Genomic DNA, 25139 nt, shown 5'->3' with positions numbered 1-25139 from the left:
GGGGAAACACTGTATTATAGTTAATTCACTTAATAATAGTAGCATACAGACTCAAATAATTGCATTACCAAATTAAATATTTCATTTTGATGACCATTGTGTAACAATGTTTTTTCCAAGTAAAGATAGAGACAACTCTGAATAGCATGCATAACCCCTGCATAACCTCTGATAAAGATGCTGAACCATATGATAATATAATTTTAGAGTTTATGTAGGTGACGGGGTATAGGTGGACAAATATGGGCAGTAAGAACTCTTCCCACGAACCAAAACTAAACAGTCAGAAAAAAATAAATCACGTGCCACAAGTTGGCTATGAAATGAAAGAATTCATTTCAGATATTTACATCCATAATACATGTATTGGTTTAAATAAGTTAGTTTTATTTATTACTGGTTTAAACCTTTTAGCTTTAATGCAAACTGATTAATAATTACCTGCTTCTATTTAGATGCTTTTTTTGGTAACATGATATTTCTGATTATTACATATCAGAGCAATAAAAGGGAAGTCAGGTAAAGATTAAGGACTCTTCTGCCACTGAGTGTTAAATTACATCAAAGCCAAAAAGCAAACAACTGAGACTAGCAGAACTAAGCAGATTATTTAAGTCAACTCCCTTCACAGCAATCTTATTCTCATGGTGTATTCATTAAAACTCAAATTCAAATTCCAATTGTCCAGTGAACACATAGATGAACTAATTGTTAACTCTGTTCAGTTACTCTATTCCCACCAACCACTTTGCAATTCAATGTTTAAAATGAATGAGTAAATGAAATACTCTGAAACAAACACCCATGCAACTACCACCCAGGTTTAACAAGCATTAACATCTTGCTATATTTCCTCCACAACCTTTTCTTTAAGAAATAAACAGGAAACCACCAACCAACACATCACGAACACAATAGAATTTCACAGTATATCTACCCTTAATCAGTCTATTTCCCCTACTTCTTTCTACATGGATAACCACTCTCATGAAGATGGTGAATTACTTCCCAACTATGCTTTTATAATTTTATTACAAATGTATGTATCCAAAACAATATTTGGTATTGTTCATGCACATTACATTTTCACATGAATTATATAATTTTCAACTTGGTTTTTTTCAATTCACAATGTTAATGAGATTTACTTATATTGATTGCTGTGGTTCTGGTCCATCCATTTTAACTGTTGTAGTACATTCCTTTATATGAACATATCAGAATTTACTTATCCACTCTCCAGTGGGCACTGGCTTGTCTCTAATTTCTATTTTGCCACTAGTACTATGATGGGAGAGAATATATATAAGAATATATCTATATGTCTATATGTACGTGTGGGTGTGTGTGTGTGTGTGTGTGCACACAATCTTAAAGTCTAATAGATATTGCCAAAATGCTCTCCAAAGCAGTACTACCAATTTGTACTCCACTATCACGGAAATAGAATTCTCATTTCACGTATGTAAAAATAATTTAGTGTCGTCAGACTTTTTGTAATCTGAGATACACGTATATATGTGTGTGTGTGTACACACACAAACGTGTACATACACATATACCATGCATTATATATGTATATATAATATGTATATCATATACATTATATATGTGTACAGATATATTTAAAGTGTAACATACATATATTATACATTATATATATGTGTGTAGATATAATTGTTTTAGATACTGGTTTTAATTTTTATTTTCTGGTTATTATTCAAAGCAAGCACTTCTCATATTTTACTGCCCATTCATTCAGGTTTTCACTTCTGGGAATTGCTTATTAAAAGCACTTGCCCATTTTTAATGTTGAATTTCATATTTTATTGGATGATTCATAGTTTTTGATATATTCTGAATACTAATCCTTCAACATATGGGCGTTATAAATATCTTCCTAATCACTGGCTTCTCATCACATATTTTTTATTGGGGGAGGGTCTTTTGATAAATGTAAGCTTTTTATTTTAGTAAAAAGTATTGTTATCTTAAATTTGTTTCTTTTGTATTGTAATAAACCCTTTCCTGCCCAAGGTCATAATGTTAGTCTCTTCTACTTTCTTCTCAGTTTAAAATTTTTGCTATTCATCTTTAGATCTTTAATCCATACAGAATTTACTTTCAGCTATCGTTTGTGGAGTATTATAATTGTATCTCTCATTTTTGGATAACATAATAAGTGCTGTTTATGGAGTCCCTTCCCTACTGATGTACAAGCCACCTCTGCCAAACACAAAGTCTCTATACATATGTAAGTCTTTCATGTCACCTAGAATTTACTTCAAAATACTTCAGCATCAACAGTGCAATGTATAAGTGTCTGTTTTAATCTACACTAGAGTTGGTTAGTGGGCAAGTAACAGACTTTAATCAGAACCTGTAATTCCAGAAGCTACAACTTCTAGTTGTTTATTTTACATCAGCAAGAGACAGTTTGCTACTTAACATAATGGCTGTTAGAAATTATTTTCCTTGTGAAACTTATTTAAAAAATAAATCACACAGTACTTACTATGTGCAAGGCGCTGTTAAAAGTGCTCTACAAATATTAACTAAATTCTCCTAACAATCCAAGGAGAAGGTACTATTGTCATCCCCATTTAACATATGAGAAAACTGAGGCACAGAGAAATTCAGTGACTCTCCAAAGTCACCCACTGCCAAGAGGTAAAACCAGGGTTCAAACGCAGGCAGTATGGCTGTGGAGTCCATGCTTTTAACTACCATACTAAGTATGCTGTTTATACTGGGTTAAGAGTGTTTCCATCTGTCCCTCATTTGTTAAGATTTGTTTGTTTTTAGGACCATACTTTTAAAATCTGGCTATTATAGCAAGAACAAACACCAAGTTTTATACTTTGTCAATTATCTCTGAGATGTTTCCTCAATGTCTTCACCAATACTAGATATTCAATATAAAACTTTTGCCAGTCTGATAGAAAAATTGATATTTAGCTCATTTAATTTGCATGTTTTTCATTTTGTACGATTGAGGTTTAACGTGTTTTTCAGAAATTTATGGCCAGATTTGTAATCTTTTTTACTCTTCTAAACCAAGGCCATTAATCCTGTGCTTACCCAAAGTGGTTTTTTTAGGGTTTGCCATTGTTTTATAAATTTGCTTATCGCAGAATACCTTCCTGGTGATTGGATTTTTAGTCTTGGTAGATCTTGTCAGATATTTGGCAATTTGGGGAATCTCATCCAAGTGCCATCTTTTTGTTTTTGTTTTCAATGTTTCTGCCTTTTCAATTTCATAAATTTTATTCTTACTTTTACCATTTCCTTCCCTCTGCTTTTTTTGTTTATTCAATAGCTGATTTATTTCTAGCACCTTGATTTGAATACTTGATTCATTTATACTTACACATTTCTTATTTTTTTAAATAGAAAAAATTAAGTACTAATTTAGCTGTAGACCAGTTATTTGGAAGGTGGCACTTCTATTGTCATTCAGTTTTCAGCATTTTGTCATTTTTACTGAGTTATTTAGGATTACTCTTGTAAGTGTCGAAACATGTTTGTTCATTTTCACTATGTTTTGTTGTTTTCTAATTTAATTGCGTTGTGGTCAAGATTGTAGTCTTTATTGTGATAATTCTCCATATTTGGTAAAGTTCCTTTGTGACTTAGAACATGGTCCAATTTTATGAATGTTCCATTTGTGCTTGGAAAGCGTGTTCTTTGTCTGCTGAATGCAAGATTCTGTAACCACATGCACAACATCACGATCATAATGGTTAATTCTGCTGTTCAAATCTTCTATGGCTTTATTAGTATCTGGCTTCTAGAAACTATCAGTTTCTAATAAAGGGTGATAAAATCTTTCATTGTGATTTTGGTTTTAATAATTTCTTATAATTCTTTCAGTTTTTGCTTTATATATTTGACAGCTATGCTATACAAATTCATAACTTTTAATTCTTCTTGGTGGGATTATTCCTTTTATCAAGAAATAGTGAGCTTTCATTTCCATATACGATTTTTATCTTATATTCTATTTGTCAACATTACAACACCAGCTTTCCTTTGTTAGTATTTTCCCATCATCCAATCTCAAGTTTTTTCTATGCGTTTGTTTTAGAGGCTTCCTTATAAACTGCATATAATTTTTTTTAATGATCCTATCTTATAAATACAACTCTAAAGAACCGAGATTAACCATTTTACATTTTTTACATTTTACATTATATGTCTGGGTTTTTTTCTATCATCTTATTATGGATTTTCAGTTACATTAAGTTTTATGTATATATTTTCCTTTGCTATTTTTTTTTTTTTTGCCCCATATAGGATTGAAAAGAACTTTTGTCTTTTGTTTTCTCTGCTGATTAGGAAGCCGTAGATTGAATAATTTCTACTCTTTCAGTAATCACTTGTAATTTTTAAAAAATTTTATTAAATTTATTGGAGTGACACTGGTTATTAAAAAAATACAGGTTTTAAGTGTACAATTCTATAATACATCATCTATACATTTCATTGTGTATTCAGTACCCAGAGTTAGTTCTCCTTCAGTCACCATATATTTGACACCTTTTATCCTCTTCTACCACCCCCTCAACCCCTTACCCTCTGGGAACCACTAAACTGTTGTCTGTTTCTATGAGTTTTTGTTTGTTTGTCTTGTTCATTTGTTGCTTTCAGTTATATATCACACATATGAGTGAAGTCATATGGTTCTCAACTTTTTGTGATTTATTTCGCTTAGCATAATGTCAAGATTTATTCACGTTGTCGCAAATGGCAGTATTTCATCTTTTCTTATGGCCGAGCAATATTCCACTGTATATACATATACGAGTATATACCACATCTTCTTTATGTAATCATGGATCGAAGGACACTTCAGTTGTTTCCATGTCTTGGCCACCGTGAATAACACTGCAATGAACATACCGGTACGTATGTCTTTAGGGATAAATGTTTTCAGATTTATTGGGTAGACACCCAGAAGAGGGATTGCTGGGTCGTATGGTAATTCTATTCTTACTTTTTTGAGGAACCCCCATACGGTTTTCCATAGTGGCTGTACCAATTTACATTCCTACTAACGGAGTATGAGGGTTCCTTTTTCTCCACAACCTCTCCAACACTTGTTATTACTAGTCTTATTGATGATAGCCACTTCAACTGGTGTGGGGTGCTACTAGATTTATGGATGTTGGGTTCAGAGAGGATTTTATGAATTTGACCTCAAAGGCAAGGGAAGTAAAGGGAAAATAAATGAATTGGACTATATCAAATTAAAAAGCTTCTGCCCAACAAAAGAAACCATCAACAAAACAAAGAGGCAACCAACCGAATGAAAACAGATTTTTGCAAACAACGTCTCCAATAGGGGGCTAATATCCAAAATATAAAAAGAACTCATACAACTCAACAAGAAAACAAACAATCCAATTAAAAAATGGGCAGAGGACCTGAACAGACACTTCTCCCAAGATGACAAATGGCCAGCAGATATATAAAAAATGTTCAACTTCACTAGCTGTGAGGGAAATGCAAATCAAAATCACTTGTAATTTTTAACATGCATTCAAAACTGTAGTATTTTAGTGTAAATGTGTTACCTAAAAATTTATGAATCTTAGAATATAAATCTAAGAATTTACGTTTAGCATGCCTTTGAAGAGAAATTAGCATGTTTTAACTAGGCACTAAATAAGCTCCACAATTTCAGTTATTATTGTGTTAAATTTTAGTTGCATCGCTTTACCCAAGAAAAATTAAGCTTACCAACGTATATTACAATGCCTATGCTCACCATTGTTTCTCATTCATTTCTCCTGGAATTCAATCTATTTCTATCTGAACTCCACCTTTTATTTTTTCATTGAAGATCTGTGAGTGGTACTCTCCTAGTTTTGCATGTCTGATAATGTCCCATTTCACTCTCACCATTATCTAATTGTTTAGTTGTAAAATACTACTTCTTCATACATTAGTTGTTCCTAATGAGATTTATGCTGTCAGTCTAGTAGTGGTTCCTATATAAGGAACCTTTATTTTCTCTGTGCTATACTGTACAATTTTCAACTTACCTGTGACATTCTATAATTTCACAACAAGGTGTCTAAGCACATCTTTACTTTTTTTTATACTGCACAGCACCCAGTATGCACTTTCAATTACAAAACTCCTATTTCTAAGTCTAGTAAATTTTCAACTTTTCTACTTGTAAATAAAGTGTTTTCCTGCCATTTCTTCTATTTTTCTTCCTGAAAAATCTAATACACAAATATTGCAATTTTCCAATATCCTCCATATTTTTAAATTGCTCTTTCAATTGTTCCCCCCCCCCCCCCCCCCAGTTTCTCTATGTAGCCTTCTGGGTGAATTTCTCCTTTCTGCTTCACCAATTCTCTCTGACTTGGCTCATCTACAGTTTATTCTGCCCACTGAGATTTTTAAATGACTATGTTTCGTTCCCCAAATTTCTAATTGTTTACTTTTCACATCACACTGTTGCCATTTCATTCTGGGCGAGTTGTTTTTCTAATTGATTACTTTTTCTTCAATAGGTGCTATGTTTTTCTTTATCTCTGAGGTTCTCCCATATATGGTGCACTCTCAGTCTCTGTTTCCCCACAGGATTATGATCTCCCAAATGCTCTTCTCGGCTTCCTGGCTCTTTGTATTACAGCCCACAGAGTCAGTCATCCTTACTATTTTGTATGTCTTTTCACTTCTAGTTCACAGAAATGTTTATAATGTTTTCCAGCATGCCTACGTTTTTCATTTTTCCTTCATGTATTCATCTATTATGGTCATGGGTTTGGGGTGAAAATTTGGCAACCTTAAAGCATGAATGGAGAAGGCCAGCATGGGTAGATGTCACTTTTTAGCCTCCTTTCTAAATCCTTGATTCTCATATATATATATTCGTATATATATATATTCGTATATATATATATTCGTATATATATATTCGTATATATATATATATATATATATATATGTCACAACACACATAACACACTCAGCATTCAGGCACTAGGTTACACATCATTAAAATCATTTTAAAAGTCTCTCATGATTGAATCTAAGAATTTATGTTTTGCATTCTCTATAAGGGTCAGGGAGTAAATACCTGTCTAAAAAGCATGAAAGGGAATTTAAGAGCATATACTACAGGTAGGCAACGGAAGATCAAACTGAGGAGCTTCCCATTTTTCTTGCAGTCTTTTAATTCACTGTACAATCAGACCCTGGTTCTGAACTGTTAATGTATAGAAATAGCTGTTACATCTCATTTCAGAGATGGCTGCATTCCATGACTGATAAAGCAATTTGGCTTGCTTTTAAATAAGAGAGTCAGTAAAATATGTAAACATAAGCCACACTGGGCAGTTTTTCCACATGAATCTGCGATCATTATACAAGTACACCTTGGTAAAAATTACAAAATTATTTCAAGATTTTTCTGTATTCAAAGAAATATTTTGAATTTATTTATTCCTGAGCTATGCACTGAAAATGCTATGGAGCTGAAAGAACTAAAATAAAATCTGAAACTTTAGGGAAGATTTAAAAATATTTTCCTGAACCACATTATAGATCATTTCACTACAGTAGGAGAGTATTGTACAATTATGAAATAGCTAAAAGAAAAGAGCTACATTTCCTTTCTCTCAGAGATAATAATGAAATAATCTTTATGTGTGAGTTTTTATAGTTTGGAAATAGGGTCTGTGTCATGTTTAGTGAGCTTGGTAGATTACGCTATGATTTATGGTCTGATGCTTTAGACATTTCACACAGGGCAGACGAATCAGTAACACCATTTCACACACATAAAACAATAGATGATTGCAATGGATATATAAAAGCAAGGGAATGGCAGGAACTGAGAAATGAACAATTTTGACATTGTAAATTTATCAGAGGTCATATCTGGTGATTTTGGTAGGCTTCTTTGCCATGAACAACAATCTGGGAGTCCTTATCTTAAGATATAATACTATTGAAATAGACTACATTTTTCCAAAAAAAAAGTCTTCAAGTTATAATAATAAAACTTCTTATCTAGATTCAGTAAAATAGTCTACATATTCTTCTGAATGGGTCTTTCTACTTTAAATCAACATTGTATATAATACCTACTTGTGTCATGCTAACATCTTCCACTGTACTTAATTATAATGACTATTCGAGTCATTTTCTCCAGATGCCACTCTGTCCAAGTGCGGTCTGTCTTTATTTTTATTTTTCTGCTCATTAGAAAGTGACATGTCACTGGGGACCTTATGATCACCGCCTGTATGACACACATTTCAGATTGTTTTTATAAAATATTTTCTTGGATAAGATCCAGAGATCCTTATTAATTCGAACTACTGTCCTTGAGAAACCAAGGGCCAAAAGCTACCGTGATCTCGGAGATCTCTTCTAAATCAGTTGAGACTATATTATACGTGGGATGATATTAGTCAGGGATTTGATAGGAAGATTATTAAACCTAATCCAGAACAGATTCAGATATGAAACTTTTCTTAAGAAATTCTTTACTGCTTAGAACACTGATGATTCCATAAATATTAAACACAAATGAAAACATTTATTATGACTTACTTTTATAAGTATAATGAATGACTGAATATTTAATTTTCTTATACTTCTAAGTATTTTTCACAAGTTTCTCCTTCAGAAACATCTTATATTGTATTCACAGTCTTCATAATATTTACTTTCTCTAAATAGAACAACACAATTTTTAAAATAATTTTAAAACTAGGATCTGGAAAAACAGATGATTTTAACATGAAAAAACACAGCTTATCTATAATTATGAAGCTCAAAGATATCTTTTATCTTACCTATTTTGGTTTTGGTGTTTCTTAACTATTTGGTATACATAGAGAATTCTGACATTCAAGATTCTTCATAATTGAGAATGAAAGGTCGGGGTCAGATTAGCATCAATAAAATATATTTATCATTGGAATTATTTTTAAAATTTTATGCTTTAAATAAAATTTAGACAAACATTTTAAATAATGAAGTTAATGTTTGAGTTAAAATTTAACACAAAGCTTAGACAACATAACTTCTCAGTTTAATTTACTTGTTTTACCAACAAGGATCCACTATATTTCTAAGTACAACTAAAGAATGATGTTAATATGCCAATATATTTTCTCTCAAATGATTTTATTATATAGAATCATTTTAAAGTATAAGAACATATAATAATACCTCAGTAATTTTAAATTGATGTTATATCTTCATTCAATTTTCAATTTTTAAGCAGTAGCCATTTAACAGGGAAATGCAGGTAGTCCAAAAAGGATAATCTTCTCTTTCTTTAAATAAACCCTAGTATGTAGACCCACGGCAATTTCAGTATAATTTGAACATCTATCTCCTAATCTTTGTAATGCCATCATTCCCATTTTATTTGATATAAAATGGTTATTTATGTTAAAACCCTTTGAGGGACTGTGAAGAGCCTATGAAAAAGCCACAGTGGTTCATGGGATTTTTCAATGCAATTCAAATTTATCTAAAAGCTTCAATTTATCCTTGTCCTTAAAAAAGATGTTTCATTTTTAGATTCATTCAACACAGGTGCCTCTTTTCTCGTGAAGCCTGGGTCATGAATGGACATAAACTGTGCTTCCCCAGAACCCTAACAAGCTGTTCAATTTTCCTCCTGAATCAGTCAGCAAATGCCTCAGTGTATCTATATCCCTTATGAAAACCTTTATAATCATTGACATGGTTTATTTATTAATGTTGATATAAATACCAATATCAAGAAATACCAATATTATTAAAGATGATTACAATCCATAGGACCCAGGATAATGTTATATTTCAAGTACATTTTAACTCAAATATATAAATAAGTTATTAACAAAATTTTCTCCAAAGTATAGAAAAAATTTACTGTAAATCCTGACACCTAACCATTTAATCATGTCTTATAGACATTCCTTGATGGAAGCTAAGTGGATGAATAAACCCACAACAAGACCTAGGCACTGGATAAATCCATGCAGAATTAAGAAATTAATTAGGAGGAAGAATCATAATTTGCAGAGTTGACATCTATTCTACTTTACTTGCAAGTATCAATGGGAAGCAATTACAATTCAATTAAAATATTCAATTTTATTACTTTACTGACTGACCTTGAAGTTAATGCCTGTATTATTTAATTGTATCATCTATGAATAAATGTTAACCCTACAATGTTATGCCCCATTATTTTCAATGCATTTTTCAACTCAACTGAATTATATCAGTCAATTTATTATCTACTGTCATGAAAGCAAGTGGAGGTTTATTTCTTCGGGACAGCCCAATATATGATATGAGAGAAACATCACAAAATGTTTGATAATGCTATTTTTAACAGACTCAAGTAAAATGAAATGTGTTCTCATTTCAACTTTTGTAGCCTAGACTTTTACTGTAAAATCAGTAGGTGATATTAGAAAAGGTATAATCACTCTGAGAAGCAATTTCCAGTCTGCCTATAATTCCTGATAAATTCAATACAGACAGGAATGGAACATCCCATGTGTCTTTGAAAGTTAACTAGCACACACCCACCCACCCACACACACACACACACATACACACACGCACACACAATTTAATAATCTCCTCCTATTTCTACCAGGCTCACTGGCCACCAGAACAAGTAGATTCCATTTAGAAAGCTCTGATGGTTTTGTTGGTAAATATTACTTTTTTGTTTTGTTTTGTTCCCAGGCTCCAGTTGAGCACACAATTACTCGCTAATTGAGCACTTAAGAAATAAAACGACTAAATTTGTGTTAAAAAGAACAGATAAGATTCATTACGTGATCTCTAAAGTAAAAATAAGCTCAGATATTCTGAAAGTTGACCATTTGGGGAAGGATTTTATTTCAATTTCAAGATTTTCAATTTCTACAATTAGACCACTAAATGCTTACCTATCTTATCATGTTTTATAAGATGATATTTCTGAAATCTATGAACTGGTATTTTACTTCAGTGTAAGGAATAAAGGACACTCAGGTACTTTATGGATTCAATTTTAAGATCCATGGCATCTATGAAATGAATGGCCAATAAATCATACTATTAAGTATAATTATGCAGCTAATAATGATAATCAATACTTCTTGGTGGTAGCACAAATGGTCTTTTTTTTACCTTTAAAAATACTATACAGTTTTAATATGTAAAAAATAAATAAGAAGTAAAAGATATATTTCCAACAAAGACAATTTTTAAGGGAAATCTCAAATATTTATTTTAGAAGTATCTTCCTAATCTTTCATATTAGTTTTCCACATGATGAGTACTGAAAACTGAAAGAATCTCAATATGAATAGGGAGTGTTAGAAGGGGTGAAAGTTGAGGTTAAAAAAAGTAGACAAAAACCAGATCCTATAGAACCTTGTGCTTCATATTAAAGAGATTATACTTAAACATAAGGTCATAGCGAAGACAGAGAAGTTCTTAGCAGAGGAAGACAATCCAATTTGACTTTTGGAAAGATCACTCTAGCCTCAGTCTAATTCCTTGGCAGGAAACAGGACTGAAGGTAAGAAGGCAAATAAAAGAGTGCTGCAGAAGTTAGTGAGACAGGATGTGACAGACAGGGCGGTAGGTATGGAAGGGAGAACAGGTTTGAGAGCAGCATATAGTAGGTAGGACATACAGTGCTTGCTGATTATCTGAGTATGGGAAATACAGGAAACAGATGGTGAGGATGATTCTCAGGTTTCTGACTTTGACCAAATTAAAAGATGGTGGCAACAAACACCATTTACTCCAGACATAGGAAAAACACAAAACAAAAACAAAACAAAAAGAACCCAACAACAACAACAACAACAACAACAACAAACAGAACAGAAGAAAGCTTAGGAAAAAAAATAAAGGATAAATTCAATTTTTGGACACATGTTTGAGGTTCCAGTGAATCACTCAAGAAGAGATATCTAATTGGCAAGTAGGTATGTGAGGTATGGCATAGAGGTATGGTATGGCCTGGAGATACTAAGAACCAGAAATTATGAAATTGAGATGAAATTACTCAAGGAGAATATGTAAAGTGAGAAGAAAATATGCAGGAAACAGCTTTGACGAACATCCAACTTCAATGAACACTTGTCAGAGAGCTGTTTAAAATGAAAATCTGATCTGGTCATTTTTATTTTAAAACCTTTTTATCACACTGCTGGGCAAGATAGTTATGTGAGCGCCGACATCTAATTCTTTCCTTTTCTTTTTGTGACGGTTAATTTTATGTGTCAACTTGAGTGGGCCATGCAGTGCCCAGATAAAACACTGTTTCATACGTGTCTCTGAGGGTGTTTCTGGATGAGACTGGCATTTGAATTGGTGGTCTCAGTGAAGTAGACTGCCCTCTACAGTATCATCAATCCAATCCATCATCCAATTCATTCAGGGCCTGAATACGCGCGTAGACCAAGGGGCAGAGGAAGGAGGAATTCACCCCCTTTCTCCTGCCTCAGTGCTTGAACTAGGACACCTCATCTCATCTTCTCCTGCCTTCAGAATGGGATTTACATCATTTTCTGTCCTGGTTCTCAGGCCTCCGAACTTGCACTAAATTATACCACCAGCTCTCCTGAGTCTCTAAATTGCAAACAGCAGATTGTGCGACTCCTTAGCCTCCATAATCATGCAAGCCAGTTCCTCATAATCCACCTCTTTTTATATCCTATTGTTCTGTTTCTCTGAGGAACCCTGACTAATACATTTTCCCTCTCCATTCCAAACTCCACTGAAATGATCACTGAATAAAGGAGAAAATATCAGAACTGAAACTACCTAGAACTTGAACTAAATTCTACTTGAGTGAAGATGAAATAAAAAAATCAAATTCAGAAGAAAGTCTGTCTTAAGACTTTTCCAGTGAAAGAATAACTTTTTAGAAAAGGAACTAAAGGAGACTATGGAGAATCCTGATTACAACCCACACCACAGATCTTGCACTGTGAGATGCAATATACGTAACCTGGTACTTATGTAAGTTTTTACTGACTGTGACCTATATACACTTATTCAAGTTTGAGACATCAACTAATATAATAGTACCCTATCTGAAAGATAATTCACTAGATAAGCGCTACAAACTGTAACATATCCTTGCTCTAAGCAGTTTTAATATGTAAATGTTAGCCTTCAGCTAAGATAGAATAGTCTCACTTTCCAACCATGGCAAATATGAAATTATAATGGTAGTAAGGCACTAAACATAAATATTTGTTTGGACAACATAGTTATTAAATAGTCTTAATACTAAACAGACAAATAGAAAAAAGACTTGTTGACTTACCTTTCTAGGTTAATTATTATATGTTATTAGGAAAGTTGTTTTAGTGTAAACTGTCTGATAGTCATAAATGTTACTACAGATGGCTCACTTTTATAACAGTATGTGTTAAAATAAGATCTTATCTTGTTTGTGAATATTACATTTTGCATATTTTTTATTTTGAAATAGTAGAGGAAACTGGAGCTATTTAATTGATATGAAGGTAGAAAGACAGATTTCAGAATTACAGTATATATTTCTTGGAAAGTAATATATAATATTTTATACACACGTAGCTTTGGGATACACAGAATCTTAATCTATTAAAAAATTCACAGAACATAGCCATGCCAGCACCAAGTAGTTATAGGTATAACTTATTTTTAAAACAGCTTGTCCTACCTACTAAAAGAAAAGATGTGTTGTTAGCAATAAAATGAACAAAATTAGCACTTCCTCTGTTGTTATAATCTGTTACTCCCTTTTACAAACTGAGCAAAAGGTAATCTATTCAGAGAAGGGTGGCTATAGTACTAGTAGTATTTGTATTTAAATCTTAAGGAAAGATTATATTACATATACTCTGAATTTGATATTTAAACCTGATTCCCCCTCATTTAAGGTAAGTAATTTACAGTACATTTGGGAAATGTTAAAAGTCCCAACTTTTCACGTTTCAATACTTGAGTTATAAGTTTAAAAATTCTGTGCTAAAGTACTTTTTATAAAGGTAGAAATACGTTTCTCATAGCAATTAACTATTGAATGCATGATAGCTAACCTTTTTTTTTAAACAAAATAATTATCTGAACAAAGTTCAGGTGTAAAAAATGTTTAGAATATAAGAGAATAATGCAAATTGCTTTTAACCTTTACTGTTCAGCATTCTTTCCTAGGAAGGCTATTGCAATGAATAATATTAATTATGTCCATTATTATCCAAAAGAATGACAGAAGAGTACAATGTGTAGAAGTAAAAATTAATAAGCCTTATCTTGGATTATTTGGGCAGTTATAAAGGAGGAAACAGATTAATGTAACATATAGGAATTACCACGGGTGAGCATGTGTAGGAGTGGAATTCAGCAGTTGGGGAGGCTGCACAATTAAAGCTTTTGTTCGCATTAGTATGGGCATCTTTTAATGTTAACCCAAAGGGTGAGACTTTAAAAAATTTATGTTAAAAATCTGAAGAAAAACAAAAATGGTTAGTAGTCCTCCAAGAGGCAAGGAGAGAGTTTAAAAACTACCCAGGCTGCTTGGAGGACAGATAGGACACTGGTTATGAGAGATATACTTGTATGTATCGTGCCATTATTTGAAAGGTCAAGAGAAATCTGTAGTTTTTTTTCTTTGCAAACTGGAAAGAATTCCATACAGACATTTGAGAACATGTGGAAAGTATTTAGAATATTTTTTTTAACACTTAACAGTTTTTTCTTAATTAAATCCTACAAATACATTGTCAAGGAAAGGATGCATCTGAAAAATAAAAAAAGACAAAAGGTAACATGAGGACTAAACAGCCAACACAAGTGGTTGGACTAACTGCTGAGTTTCTCCCCCTCAGTGAGGACTTGCAACGAGGACAGCAAGTTAGAGGATGAGAAGCAGTAGAGAAATTTAGTTCAGTTTTATTTGGCATTGGCCTCTACTGTACAGGATACTGGGGAAACGACTATTCCAAGGGCACTTTCTGAGAAAATCAGTGGGGCAGTAGCAGAGAGCAATCTCCTAGGAGGAAATAATAGAGCAACTTGAGAAATTCCAGAGCAATAAATCACCATGACCAGATGGTATTCAACTGAGAGTTTCTGAAGGAAATAAAGTGTGAAATGGCTGTGCTACAGACGAGGATAGGCAATGTCTCCGGAAAACCAGCAACTGTTTCCAAATATTACAATTTTGCTAATATGGTATCTTTTCTGAAGGAAAGAAAAACAATCAAATTAAGATTTATAGAATTACACACCAATGGCTCTCCTGGTGATAATGGAGAAACTGATAGAGTTTAATTAAGAATAGCTTCCTTCAACATCAGGATAAGGTTAACTTGCTAAGGTCAAATCACCCACTGAGTCTATAAAGAGAACACTGTTTCTCTCCATCCTATTAAACTTATCTGGAAATGTCAATAAAATACTAGATAGAAGAAAACCAGTAAATGAAGCTTTTAGCAAGGTCACATGAGACTATTGGAGAAAATAAATAAGCACAGTCTCTGGGAGGAGAGGCCATAAGAGAAACTTCTGTCATTAACTGTAAAACTTGCTAAGTAATGAAAACAAAATTTCAGGAACAATTTCTCTTTTCTTCCCTAACATTGGGTTACCTCTTCCAGAAGTATCGATCACTTTCAAATTAAAACAAACAAACAAATTTCACTAAAGACAGGACGCAGGGTACCAGTAGGGAGGGAAGGAGTGCTCCCTAATCAATCAAATAAACAAACAAAAAACAAAAACAAGAGACCAACAGGCAACGGCAACAAACAAAAGCATGTAAGAAAATTTTTACTAATTAAATGGAATCTGAACGCCATAATTGAGTTTAAGTTTCTCATCATTGTGCTCTGTGCAAGCATCAAGTTTTAATGAAAACTAACAAGTAATGAAATAATGAGACTGATGTTTTAATGTGTTTAAGTGAGGGCTGTTGCCTTCAAAGTGGTCACCTTTGGACACTATATGAGCCTTCCAATAGTATGCATTTGCCTTTTACTCAGGCCATCTACAAAATTCTCTCTATAGAACTGCCTTCAGAGCCAGTGGCATATTGTTCTGAAATTATCCAATGGTGGCAAACCTCCGTCCTTCAAGGAGCCAGAAGCCATTAGGGGAGGATGGAAGTTCCCCTCAAAAACAACCTTAGCTAGCTCAGTTTTGTAACTTCTCATTATCTCTCCTGCCTCAGCATGAAGGGGCAGTATTATCTGGGAAAGCGCAAGGGCCATGTAATCGATGCCTGAAGAAACTCACACAAGGGCCTGTGACAACCTCTTATGTAACTATTTGAGAGCTCCAAACATGAGAAAGTTCCGATACCAAACCAAGACCTGTTTCACTATGTAACTTCTACTGGCTCTTACAATTATCCTCTGAGACCACAGAAAGTACCAGTGGGCTTTCAAATACTGTGAATTGCTGTAAAAATCTCTGTTCTCCTTGGCCCAGTAACCTGCTGCTTTCACTTCAGGCTAAATATATAGTAGTACCTTTACATAATCCTTCTATAGCACCGGTGGTTGTCCTTCCATTGTCCTGGACGCTCTCTACTCTACTGAATTATAGTTGTTTCTGTGTCCCATTTTCATGCAATCGTTCCCTATTTAAAAAAAGCAATTTCTATTCATTGTAAGAAATACAGAAAACATTAAAAAAAAACATAAAAATAAATTTTTCATATTAACACCTTCTGGAGATATCTGCTACTAAGCCGTTGACATTTTCAGGTTTTTTCTATGAATTCCTTTTTCATAGACTTTAATCTTATGTTACATACACACAAAATCTATTGTTTTTACACAGGAGGTATGTCTTTGAAAAACTGTAAGTAAAGTAAATCACATTTTAAGTATCAATAGAATTCAATATTAAAAGGGTATCTGTCATGGAAAAAAAAATCTATCCCTTATGTGGATATTACTTTGGTAATATTATTTTATCTTCCAACTGTATGGTGTGTAGTTTTTATGAGTTAGGAGTGGCAAAATCAAAATAGTGATTGAATGGAAGCTAGATCCTAGGAGATTGTGGACAGAAGACCTAAACCTAGTCTGTTAAAAAAAAAAAGAGACATACAGAGGGTGCCAAAAAAATGTATACACATCTTAGGAAAGGAAAAAACTGTATTAAAATTGTAATACTCAATATATACCGATAACAAAAGATGAATGCAAGTTATGTGTATATATGTTTTTTGGCACCCCTGGCATTTAGAGGAAAAGATTAATTTGTTGATGTGGATCTGGGTCTTGGAACAAAGTCAACCTTGTTAATTTGTAAAGATTAAATGGAAAGAAAAGTTATCACAATATAATACTTGTTCAATTATGTATTGTTTAGGTGAAACTTGAACTTTTCCAGTGAAAGGCAATAGAATAAAAGGGAACAAAGGATGGCAGTAGTTTGAAGTCATGCTAACGCTAATGAATTAGAGACACAGATATAATAATCGCATACCATCAGCTGCATTCACTTTTGACTGGAGTCTATTATTTGTTCATGCATTCAAAACTGCTTGGTTTATAAAGTACATATAGTTATTTAACTAAAAGATAAACAGATAACCTGTACTTTAACTTTTTTTGCCACTTGATAGGTTAAACAACCTTCATACTTAAAAAAAAAGCAATGCAATTATTGAAGCACGGGTAAACGGCCCCAGAGTACCCAAGCTCCATTACATTTGCTTACATCTAATTAGTCTTGACTGAGGCAGGTAAGAAATTTATTCTTATCTTTTTTATCCAGTAGCCAAATAAAATGAAATAAAATCAGTGATTTTCAATCTAATTACTATCTAAAACTATTTGTCGTATTTGCTCTCTAAGCCCCTCTAAACCTGGGCTTTGTGCAATAATCATTATAATTATGTCTTTAACTGCTTAATACAAACATTTCCTCCTAGAAAAATTAGTGTAAGGCATCATCAATGTCAACTATGAATTCACTTCCTATATCTTTCAAATTAAACATTTTGAGGTCATTTAAAAACACTGTTTAGAAATTGTGATACTGCTCCAATTTCCCAAAATATAACTACATCTGATCTGAAATATCTCTAACAAAGGAAATAAAAAAGTGAGATTAATAAGTATAGGGAGCCAAAATCCCCAAGATTAAACTACAGTTTAGACACCGACTTTTCTAAACCTGTCAAAACAGAAAAAGAAAAAGATACCTCCTAGCTCCAGTTCTAGTGAAAACCAGAGGCTTAACTGTCTTGCCTATATCCCGTCTGTTGCATGGGAAACTTCCAATGATCTTCTGAGGTGAAGACAAGAAAGAGAGGTGTGTTGGATTGATGCTGCAGCACAAGTACACAAGTTTCTTTTTTGCCAAACAGGAAAATGAAACAGCAAATGACATCTACGAGAGAAGCTTACCCACTAAGTTTACTTGTTCACATATATTACAGCATATTAAAAGTTGCTCATAATTATCCCTATGCCTACCTAGCAGTAATAGTAATGTGTGGAACATATTAAACTCATCAAAAAACTCACACATTCTGTTCCATTTTGGTAGTAAATGTTTAGTAGAACAAATGATAAAACATTGTTTAAGAAAATGGAGGCTGAAAATGGAAGTACTGGGGCTAAGTGAATCCTCTAGGTTGCAAGGCTAAGAAATGATAAACTAAGGCACTAAAATCACATATTTTGATTTTGAGTCCAGTACTATTTCTTGAGTACTATTTTGATTCTGAGTCAAGTTAAACCACACTAAACTAAAGTGCTCCTTAAACTAAGGTGCATAAACAGCAAAGTGCCACAAGCTAAAAAGCCCCGGTTAACATGGCACACCTTCGGAAACAATGATTTTGTTAAAAGAATTAGAGAAACAAATACCCAAAACAATGGAATATAATGAGGATGAGCATTTTGAGGTTAGGCATTGTGATATTGTGATTTATAGTAAGAAATATTTGGTCTTTGTCCATTTCTGGCACAGAGCTCCCAAAAATCCCTGGAATTTCTTAAGTGATGAGAACTATAAAAAGTGTTTTTTGTTATGTTAAGGAGGTGCCTTTTGGTCCCCGCCTAAGGATGGGGTCTGGTTGCCAGGAGAACCAATTTTGTGATGTTCATCAGTATCCTTTATCATTATCCTTTTATAATAAACTGGTAAACATTCCCCTGAATTCTGTGACTCACTCTAGCTAATTAATTGAATCCAAAGGGGGAAGGGGTCATGGAAACATCTGATTTATAGCCAGTCAGTCAGAAGTACAGGTAACAACCTGGACTTGGGACTGGCATCTGAAGTCCGAGGGGGGAGTGGGGATCCTTGGAACCTCAAGTCTATAGATGGTTGGTTAGAAGCACAAGTGTTAACCTGGGCTTGTGACTGGATTCTGAATTAGAGGGTGGTTTTCTGGGACTGAGCTCTTTACCTGAACCTAATGCTATCTCCAGGTAGATACTGTCAGAACCGAGTTGAATTATAGGACATGCAGCTGGTGTCATGAATTGTTTGGTGTTGGGAAAGACCTCCACACATCTGGTGAGCAGACGTCAAATGTTTTGCATGAGGAGTAAAGAAGACACACAGGAAAGAAACATAGAGTAAGAAAGAATTGGGTTTTTCCCTGATTAGGACTGAACAGAGTTTTTAAAAAGAGAAACGTATAATGGAAGGAATAACAAAGATAGCAACAGAAATTAATGAAATAGAAAACCAACATGTAATATAGAAAATCAACAAAAATCCAAAGATTATAACCAGCAAGTCCATACAAGACTCATAAAAGCAAGGAAAGAAAAAATTACCAACCGGAATGAAAAAGATTACATCACTACCAGTTCTAAAGAGACAGTAAGAAGACCTTAGGAACTACTTTACATCTATAATATTCAAAACTTAGAAAAAATGGACAAATTCAGAGAAAAACAACTTATTTAATTGAAATAAGAAATGAAAATCTGAATAGCCTTAATCTAACAAAGCGATTTAATTTTAAATTGAAACTTTCCCCAAAAGAAGTCTCCATATTCAGATGGCATAAGCAATATGTACTTCACACACTGAAGAAAGAATAATACCATCTTAAAGAAAATCTTTCAGACAATAGAAAAAGAGGAAATACTCCAAAGCTTTATGAGGCCAGGGAACTTTATTACCTGTGATTACTAGGAAAACAAATATAGGCCTCACTGTCCAGTAATGCCTACCCTAATCTAGGCTACCTGTGGTATCCCCATAAATTGGCATTCTTAGCTTGGCTTCTGACACTCCTGGTCATTGATCTTTAAAAACAATAACTTTCATCTGATTACAATATTCCATAATCTTTCCTGGGTAAGGAGACATGCCCTCTTCCTGCACTGTTGACTGATATGATGTTCCATAAAAGTAAATACTCTATTAGTCCAGCCCTTTCAAGTTCCATTGTCCCTCCAGGGCCATTTTGAGATGCAATCAATCTACTGGAAGACAGTTCCCTCTAGTGTCTCTATTTGGACTAGCGTGTCCTTTTCATCGTGATAAGCTTTCAGGAACATGATTCTGACCGGATGTCAGCACCCCAACACAGCACCAAAAATCCCTACAAAATGACAGCAGAGGCAATAGTAATCAAGCTAGAATATGGGTTATTACCATGGGCAATTTAGGAAAATGGTTTGCACACTAAAATGATGTAAGTCCCATGAGAGTGTCAATTGGTATATTATACCAAATACAGCTCTGCCTGGTGGTATAAGTTTTCCAAAAATGTACTTTGAATAATTTCAGAGAGGAATTATCAGTAATATCGATTCGTTATCTCTCTCTGAAATCCATCTCCCTCAAGGGTGGTGTTCCAATTTCCTTAAATGAATTCTACTTACATTAACATATTCTATATTTGAAGAACTAAATCAAGCTATGGCAGGCAGTAGATACCTGCTTTCCATTATAACTATGTGGAATCTTAGCAACATATTGTTTGTTTTTAATATTTACCTGTTTATTTTTTATTGATGTAACATTGTTTAATAACATTATACAGATTTTCAGGTGTACAACATTATAAATGGATATCTGTATACTCTATTGTGTACTCACCACCAAAAGTCTAGTTTCCATCCATTACTGTATAAGTGACTCTCTTTACTCATTTCACCCTCTTCCCACTCACTTTCCCCTCAGGTGACCAACATTCTGTTTTATGTATCTTTGAGTTTGTTTGTGTTTTGTTTTGTTCGTTCATTTGTTACTTTTTTATTTTATACTCCACATGAATGAAATAGTTTTTGTCCTTCATCTGGCTTATTTCACTTAGCATAATATCCTCTAGGTCCATCCATGTTGTAACAAAAGACAGTATTTCATCTTTTTTAAGGCAGACTAGTATTCCTGTGTGTGTGTGTGTGTGTGTGTGTGTGTGTGTGTGTATGTGTATAGCAAATAATGCTGTTGCGGGTACATATATCTTTTTGAATTAGTGTTTTTGTCTTCTATGGATAAATACCCAGAAGAGGAATTGCTGGATCAAAAATACTTCTAATCTTAACTTTTTGAAGAACTTCCATACTGCTTTCCACAGTAGCTGCACAAATTTACATTCCCATCAACAGTATATGAGGGTTCCCATTTCTCCACAGTCTCTCCCACACTTGTTATTTTCAATAACAGCCATTTTGGTGAAATCTCATTGTAGTTTTGATTTGCATTTCCATAATAATTGGTGATGTTGAACATATTTTCATATGTCTGCTTGGCCATCTGTAAGTCTTTCGTAGAAAAATGTCTATTCAGATCCTCTGCCCTTTACTTAATTGGGTTGTTTGTTGTTGAGTTGAATGAGTTCTTTATATATTTTAGACATTAACCCTTATCAGAAATATAATTTACAAATATCTTTTTCCATTCAGTTGGTCGTCTTTTTGTTTTGTTGGTTTCCTTTGCTGCTTACAGAAGGTTTTCAGTTTGATGTAGTCCCATTTGTTTATTTTTGTTTCCCCTGCTGTTTTTCCTATTTATTTATTTATTTATTTATTTATTTATTTATTTATTTATATTAGTTTCAGGTGTACAAAACAATGTAATACACATTTATCATTTATATCCCTCACACAGTGATAACGCTCCTCCCCCCATCTACTACCCCTCTGACATCGCATACAGTCATTACATTTCCACTGTCTCTATTCCTAATGCTGAACTTCACTGGTCTTTTGAAGTCAAATTCATAGAAACTCCATTGAATCAATGTCTAGAAACTGAGTGCCTTTGTTTCCTTCTATATATTTTGTTGTTGCATGTCTTACATTTAAGTTTAATCCATTTTGAATTAATTTATTATGTATGGTATAAAATAGTGGTCTAGTTTCATTCTTTTGCATATGGCTGCACAGTTTTCCCAACATTGTTCATTGAATAGACTGTCCTTTCTTAACTTGTATAGCATAAATTAATTGTCCATATATGTGTGGGTTTATTTCTGGGCTCTCAATTCTGTCCCATTGGTCTGCATATCTGTTTTTCAGCCAGTACCATATTGTTTTGGTTACTACGGCTTTGTAGTATAGTTTGAAATTGGGGAGTGTAATACCTCCAGGTTTGTTCTTTTTTCTCAGGATTGCTTTGGCTATTTAGGGTATTTTGTGTTTCCATACAAATTCGAGAATGTTTGGTTCTATTTTGTGAAAAATGTTATTGGGATTATGATTCAGGATTGCACTGAATCTGTAGATTGCTTTAGGTAATATGGACATGTTAACAATGTTAATTCTTCTATTCCATGAACATGGAATCTGTCTGCATTTCTTTGAGTCTCTCTTCAATTTCTTTCAACAGTGTCTAGTAGTTTTCAGTATAGAGGTCTTTCACCTCCTTTGTTAAGTTTATTCCTAGATATTTTATTCTTTTTCTTGTGACTATAAATGGGGTTGTTTTCTTCATTTCTCTTTCTAATAGTTCATTGTTAGTATATAGAAAAACATTTTTGTATATTGATTTTGTATCCCGCAAATTTACTGTAATCATTTATTATTTCTAACACATTTTGGTGGAGTCGTTAGGGTTTTCTATATATAAAATCATGCTATCTGTAAATAATGAGTTTTACTTCTTCCTTTTCAATTTGAATGCCTTTTATTGCTTAATTGCTCTCACTAGTACTTGTAGTACTATGTAACAGTGGTGGGAGTGGGCAAACTTGTCTTATTCCTCATCTTAGAGGACAAACATTTTTAGTTTTTAATCACTGAATATGATGTTAGCTGTGGGTTTGTCATATATGGTCGTTATTATGTTGAGGCACTTTCCTTCTATATCCATTTTATTGAGAGTTTTTATAAATGAATGCTGTATCTTGTCAAATGCTTTTTTCTGCATCTATGGAGATGATCATATAATTTTTATCCTTTATATTGTTAATGTGGTATAAATTATGGTGACTGATTTGCAAGGGTTGACCCATCTTTGCAATCCTGGAATAAATTCTACTTGATAGTGGTATATGATCTTTTTAATGTATTGTTATATTCGAGTTGGTAGTATTTTGTTGAGGATTTCTGCATTTATGTTCATCAGAGGTATTGGCTTGTAATTTTCTTTTTTTGAATGTGGTCCTGGCCTGGTTTTGGAATCATGGTAATGTTGGTCTCATAAAATGAGTTAGGGAGCATTGCCTCCTCTTCAATTTTTTTTGAAAGTTTGAAAAGCAGAGGTATCACATTTTCTTTGAATGATTCATAGAATCCATTAGTGAAGCCATCTGGTCTTGGACTTCTGTTTTTTGGGAAGTTTTGATTATTGTTTCTATTTCCTTATTAGTAAAGGGTCTTTTCGGGTTTTCTATTTCTTTATGATTCATGCTAGGAAGGTATTATTCTAAGAATTTGTGCATTTCTTCCAGGTTGTCCATTTGGTGGTATATAGCTTTACCTAGTATTGTTTTATGACCCTTTACATTTTACGGTATTAGTTGTTACTACTCTTTGCTTTCAGATTTTATGAGTCTTCTTTCTTCTTTGCTTAGTGAGTCTAGTTAGGAGTTTGTCAACTTTATGTGTTTCAAGAATCAGCTCTTTGTTTCATTTATGTTCTCTATTGTCTTTTTTTCCTCTATTTCACTCATTTCCACTCTGATTTTTATTATTTCCTTCCTTCTACTGACATTGGGATTTGTTTGTTCTTCTTTTTCTAATTCCTTAAGGTGTAGTGTTAAATTGTTTATTTGAGATTTTTCTTGCTACTTGAGGTAGGCCTGTGATGCTATAAACTTCCCTCTTAGTACTACTTTTGCTGCATCCCAAAAGATTTTGGTATGTCAAATTTTTATTTTAATTTGTCTCTGTATCTTTTGATTTCTTCTTTTATGTCTTCATTGACCCATAGTTGTTCAGTAGTATGTTGTCTGATCTCCACATATTTGTAATTTTTCCAGCTTTCTAGTTTCATAGTGCTGTGATCAGAAAAGATACTTGATATGATTTCAATCTTCTTAAACATACTGAGACTTCAACAGATGGTCTATCCTGGAGAATGTTCCATGTGTACTTAAGCAGAATGCGTATACTGTCACGTTGGAATGGGAAGTTCTGAAAACATCTATTAAGCCCATGTAGTCTAATGTGTCATTTAAGGCCAATGTTTCCTTGTTAACTTGCTGTCTGGATGATCTATCCATTATTGTAAGTCGGATGTTGAAGTTGTGTAGTATTGTATTGCTGTCTCTTTCTCCCTTTAGGTCTGTTAATTATTGCTTCATATACTTTGGTGCTCATAAGTTGGGTGCATATATGTTAATAAATGTCTTCTTGATGGTTTGTCCCCTTTATCGTTATAGTAGTATGTCCTTCTTTTCCTCTTGTTATCTTTTTTGCCTTGAAGTCCATTTTGTCTGAACACACACACACACACACACACACACACACACACAGCCAAAAAATGTATACACATTTTAAGAAAGGAAAGAACTGTGTTAAAATTGTAATACTCAATATATACTGATAACAAAAAATGAACACGAGTCTCGATTTGACTTCTGCAATTACATGAGGTGCTCAAAGTGGTTACCATCAGCGTCCAGACACTTCTGATTACAGTGAACTACTGCTTGAGCAATGATGACCAAAGTGTCCACTTGTAGACATTTTTTTGGCACCTCCAGGGTGTGTGTGTGTGCGCGTGTGTGT

General features: G+C 33.4%; 1 protein-coding gene across 2 annotated transcripts in view; it reads right to left on the bottom strand.

Moving 5' to 3' along the window:
- The window catches only part of DPH6 (diphthamine biosynthesis 6), a 150653-nt gene that overhangs the window by 26118 nt on the left and 99396 nt on the right, over positions 1–25139 (bottom strand). The window lies entirely within an intron of this gene.

The sequence above is a fragment of the Rhinolophus ferrumequinum genome, chromosome 6 (assembly GCF_004115265.2).
Source record: "Rhinolophus ferrumequinum isolate MPI-CBG mRhiFer1 chromosome 6, mRhiFer1_v1.p, whole genome shotgun sequence".
Classification (NCBI taxonomy): domain Eukaryota; kingdom Metazoa; phylum Chordata; class Mammalia; order Chiroptera; family Rhinolophidae; genus Rhinolophus; species Rhinolophus ferrumequinum.
This window is presented reverse-complemented; position numbering and strand designations above follow the sequence as displayed.